This window comes from Crotalus tigris, unplaced genomic scaffold, assembly GCF_016545835.1.
Source record: "Crotalus tigris isolate CLP2741 ecotype Arizona unplaced genomic scaffold, ASM1654583v1 scf7180000020075.792833, whole genome shotgun sequence".
Taxonomy (NCBI): domain Eukaryota; kingdom Metazoa; phylum Chordata; class Lepidosauria; order Squamata; family Viperidae; genus Crotalus; species Crotalus tigris.
This window is the reverse complement of record NW_024097847.1, coordinates 657,274-663,214: the sequence shown is the minus strand read 5'-3', so window position 1 is coordinate 663,214 and position 5,941 is coordinate 657,274.

The following is a 5,941-nucleotide window of genomic DNA, read 5'->3' as shown; positions in this document are numbered from 1 at the left end:
CAGTATCCAAACTAGGTAGTATCATCAGTGTAGTATTGGTTGGAAGGACAATATGAAATCATGAAAAGAGAAGGTATGAGAACTTTAAAGAACAAAAGGCAGTATTTGAAACAATGTTTGGATGTAGTGAAAGCAAGGATGATTGGCAAGAATAGAAATTTAGAAAGATGCATATTGTTTGGAGTACACTAGTTTTATCTATATTTCCTTTGCTTTTTTATCTTATGCCTTTATTTATTTCACTATTATTTTTTATTCTTTTTCTTCATACTTGGAAAGGAATAACATATGTACATATATGTATATATATTTAATGAATCAGCTGTGATCTTTCTTGAATTGGCTCATCTGTCACCAGTTATCCTTGCTTTAGTTATATTAAATGTAAAGTAATGCAGGGCACCCTATGTAGGGCTATTTTATCTATTTATTATGTTGAATTTAATCATGGTTTGGGTAACTTTTCTTTTTTAAAAAATAGCTGGTATTTGAAAGCAAGCTGGATTGAGAATGTATCACAGGCCAGTAGGATAAATGGATTTTTCTTTCATGCTGTGAATAGGAGTTCAGTTCCAATCTGGACCATGGAAGAAGCAAAGCACTCAGTGAACAAACTATGTTTTATACAATATCTATTTTGCTTTAAGACTGAAATCTTACGTATGAGATAGGAAGCCTTTTGAATTCAGTGACACTGACCTCTGAAAGAATCTGTTTGGAATAGGGCTGTAAATGTGTATGCAAATGATTAAATACTGAAAACAACATTGCCTTTTAATATATGTTGGCACAGTTTTGTGGAGGGTGAAGTTACATTGAGATAAAGAAAGCATATCACATTTGCAAGAATAAATCTAGTCAGTAATGGAATTTTGACAATTTGTTGGCACTCAAGAGCAAAAAAAAAAAAAAAAAAAATGCAACCAGGTGAAAGATTTGGTTTTTCATGATATATTTTCATCTCCAAAGTATTTATGTGTTTGGCAGTAATTCATGTCATGGTCCACTACACAAATTCCATAAAATGTTTAACATAGCATCTGCCTATATACCGCTCTTCTGAAAGAATGTGTGGGCAGTTTATACAAGCTCATACTAGTTTGTGTCATTTTAAGCTGCAAATAAAAGACTGCATGTGTAAATGAATCCTTAACAGAATAATTAAAAAGAGATAGCAATAAGAATATCTGAGGCTATGTCTAGTAGCTGCTAGAGGAAAACATGATTTTTTAAAAAATAAACATTTGACCTACAAATACAATTTAGAAACAACTTTGCTGTGTTTTGAGTTTTTATCAGATTTTAGCATACCTTCCCACTCTCCAAAGAGTGCTCATGGCAGCTTATATTACATAGCAACCAAACACAGAAAAACAGCATTAATCAAAACTATATTGCTAAATGAAAAAAGAGGGAGAAAAAGGAGAATGATATAAAGGCCAGGCCAATCTAGATTATTTTGAATGTATAAACAAATCTTATGTACTGCAACAGTACATAACTATGCACGATTCAGTATTAAAGCCATTTGCCTTGCAAAACAAATGATATTTGGACAGCTTTTGTGTTCTTTATAGCATAGTTGACACTGTCAGATGATTGGCTGTCCAAGTAATACTTAACCCTCTTGTCTTCATGGACTTTGAACAAGAAATGGAACCGCTTCTCCAACCATTCAATTGTTTACTACTATACAGAGCATAGTTTAGTAGAAGATTTCACTAATTCCTCACTGAGGGAAGAATTTTGTTCTTTCTCTTTAAATATTTTTTCACAGGCAATGTGAGGGTAAAGTTCAGTGTGGTTCCAGCTTCCCATAACAACAATTCTTCTCTTTCCCAAACACTTGCACATTTCCTTAGAAACAGGTGACAGACATCTGCAAAGCTCAGTTCAACCCTGAAAGAGCTGTAGGCTGTAGCCCCACTTGATCAATTGTACATGTTCAATCTTAATACCAAGATGAATCTATATGCTACTAAAACTCTCATTGTCATAATCTTTAATAGAGTGAAATGGTGCCTCATAAGGCAACAATTTTTGAACTGATACCTCAAATGGGCTTATTTATGGAATGTGTCGAAAATCCAGAACCCATAACTCCCAAGGAAGTTGTGGCTGCTTCAGTGCTACTGGCTGCTTCTGCAGTGCTGGACTGCTACTGCAGTCATGTGATCTTCATTTTCAATGTTCCAGGACCATTTCTCAATCAGTCTTGCAATCTCTAGCTCGCTGCCCCATCCTGCAACTGCCACTTATCTGCCTGATAGTTAGGGAGGTAGGGAGGTAGGGAGATAGGTAGGGAAGGAAGGAAGGAAGGAAGGAAGGAAGGAAGGAAGGAAGGAAGGAAGGAAGGAAGGAAGGAAGGAAGGAAGGAAGGAAGGAAGGAAGGAAGGAAGGAAGGAAGGAAGGAAGGGGCATCTGCGGCTCCTTGCCAGATTCTGACAAGGAAACTCAGTAGGAAAACTGACAGGATTCAGAAGTCCCCCCCCCCACTACCACTTTTTCCCCCACCTGTGTTCATTCTGTTCCTCTGTTTAGATAAGGAAATATCTCTGGAACAATGACCCACAGCACATGGTTTGCCTTGTATCACTTAAATGTCTCCAGGCTATACATCACAGCCCTCCCACTCTATGTGAGTGAGTGTTGAAGCAAACTAATAAAAGAATATAATATTCATATGTAAAAATAAAAACAAATATCTCACATTTAACAAAGTGTACATTTTAAGATAAATCTAAGGATTAATTAAAGCCCATATAAAATTCCATACATTTCCTATACGTATATAATTAAGTAATGAAGATAAGTAAGGAAAATATAATCACTGGCCCAAAAATAATTTATCAAAATAGCAAATAACAGTATATATTGTCACATAATAACATTATCAGCTGCTATAGTCTATGGTACTGCCACCAAAAAAGAATGCAAGACTTGCTCTTTCTGCTGTTTATAAATATGTTATTCTATGCTAAAATATAAAATTGTGTGGTTTAAAGTACCCCAGAGAAACTTCCTATTGGAATCTCCCAAGTGGCCAATAGGGAGCATTTAGAAGCTCAAGACCAACTCCAAATTAATATTTAATTACATTGGCAATGAAATCTTACGTCAGTCTAGGCAATGGGATGGCATCATCTTCCATTTCATCTTCCATCTCTTTCTATAGTTTGCTGAGAAACCCATTCACTCAACTCAGTGGCCCTGAAGCCCATAAAGTATTATCACAATTCTCACCTAGGTGAGGTTCAGGGTTGGCTAGCTCTCACAATCAGACACTGCAGTGTTTGTTGTTGAAGCAGTGTGTGCATTTTGAAAATAAATCAGGAGCATAGAACATTTTCAGGGCCATAGGCCACATTGGTTAGTTGGTTTTGGTTTTAAGGCTTATAGTGGGAAATACGGTGTTATTCAAATGGACCGAGTTGCAGTCTTTTTTGTTCTTCCTTTTTCCCCCTAACTTTGGGAGAGTTGTTACTTTAAGACTATTTTAAGGTTTATATTAAGTTTTTCACGCACACATACAGGCACACATTTCAAAAGGGAAAGAAAAGCATCATTAGTTGTGGTATGAAATGTTTGACTTCCTCCAAGAAATTTCAGTTTGAATTGCTTTCTAGATAATAATTTGTGCAAATCATTTTGAAAGCAATGCCTGAAAGAAATGCTAAAATGGGGACCTGTGGAACATTTGGCCTACATCTTCAGTAAACTTTCTTTTCCTTAAAATTCTTTCAAAATATATTCTGATTTAGGCTAGCAGCTCCAAATAAAAGTTCATTTACTAAATAATGCCAATTTATGTTATTTGCTAGTTTTAAACTGGAGATTGTGGCCTTGGTATAAGTGTAAATTTATATTGTAGAAAAAAGTAGAAGGGGGGGAAGACTGAGTAACTTATCCTGCCTCTTTTCCTTTGAACAAGTGTTCATTAATCTAGCATTCATCCAACTATATATGTAATGCTTTTTGGAACAGAAATATTTTTGTTGGAGAGCATCATCTTTTATGAAAAAAATCCCATTAAAAAAATCCCTCTTCTCCATCTGTGGAAATCTCATTAGATAGTTTCAAATCAGCTGGCATCTGGAAAAAATCATTCTCTCTAAACAGAAAAATATGTCATAAATGTCATGAGGAGTGTTGAGAGAACCACATGAAATTAGTTTGGTTCCTCAAATCAGCAACTGGGGCCTGAACTGTAAGTGAAAAACAGATTTTTCCAATAGGCATTAAATAGATTTCAGTCAGGGTTTTAAGCAACATGCAAGAAAGGGCCCTATGTAAAATACAGAAAACAAAGTTAGAAGAAAACTTTTCAAGTCAAAATGATTATCAGGCTTCTGAAGGGATACATTTTGATCCTGCAAGACAACAGAAACTTAAGTTATATGAGACTAATGTATATAAAGATCACAGACCTATTCATATGATTCCTCAGTTATTAATGCACAGCAGACTGATAGCATTTCCAAATTTTTCAAGAAATTCATATTTCATAAGTTCCTTTTATTTTAACAGATAGCTAGGCCAGAACTAGAGAGAGAGGCAGAGACTTCCATTAGGTTCAGCAGGAGGGGCCTCGTCTGTTAAAGAGTTTCACCTGACTGGACCCAGGAGATCTTTCTCCCATGGCCTGTCCTCTGGAACATCATTCTCCCTGAGATAAAGTTAGCCTCATCCCCTTTCCTGACAGTTAGAACAATTAATCAATGGAAGTTGTGGGTGCTCCAACACTGGAGGTTTTTAAGAAGAGATTGGACAACCATTTGTCTGAAATTGTATAGGGTTTCTGGCTTGAGTAGGAGTTGGACTAGAAGACCTTCAAGATTCCTTCCAATCCTGTTATTCTACCAGCCTTCCAGAAACTCCACAAATTTGGTTTTTCTGTCAATCATGGGAATCCCATGAGAACAGGAAGCTTGCAAGATGGTTGCATTATGCTTAGGATGTTATTTGTTCTCCCACAGGCTTGTTTGTATTCATATTTTATTTATGCTTAATTATTTTTAAAATTATTATATTTGTTTTTAACTATCTGTCTTGCTGTAGGCTACCCAGAATCATGCTTGTGAAATGGGTGGCTGTATAAAAGTCCTAAATAAGTAGACAGGTTTGTAAAATAGACTCGGGGCATTAGGAAGGGTTTCAGATCCATTCCAAAAACTAAATACATCCCCATTTCAGGACACATCGATATAGTACGTTGTGTCCATTTTACATATTGCAAGATTTCTGAAGAGCAAAAGAACTTTCTTGTTTATTCTTATGACTCAGAGAAGACAGTTGGATTCAGAACTGTGGACTTATTCTAGAAACACTTTGCAATCTGATTAAAATCATAATTATTTTATTTATTCCTCACTTCACCAGACTGGTCCCATTCATTTTTATCATAACACGTAGAAGGTGAGTTAGAATTGGGTCAAATACAAGAACTAAAACTGTATCAAACTGTAAAAGTTTGTTTCCTTCCCTGCTTTCCCAGCACACAGTAGTTAGGACACTATCAATTTCCATATTGTTCCCAAGAAGACTATATAATCATTAAAAGTGCAAGAATGACTCAAGGCAAAAATTGTTTACATAATGAATTATTTCCATAAACAACTACTATTTTGTACAGAGAGAGAACATTGGTGTGGTAAAAATACACAGTGAACAAGGTTTTCAAAACTACTCCTGTGTTTGCAAATGTTTATACCAGAAATGCTTTATTTGATTAGCTTAGTTCCACTGAATTGAATTTTGGAATGGATGTTGAAATTTAGGGTGTTTCCACATAAAAAGGAAGTGACAAGGGCTTTATCAGTTTTCCTTTGTTTTCCTAGAAGAGCCCAAACTTGCAAAATATCAGGCTAATGATGAGGGGATTTTTGTTACGGTGGAACCAATAGCAGCTGAGATGCTGCTCCTTGTTCCTTGTTTTCAGCAT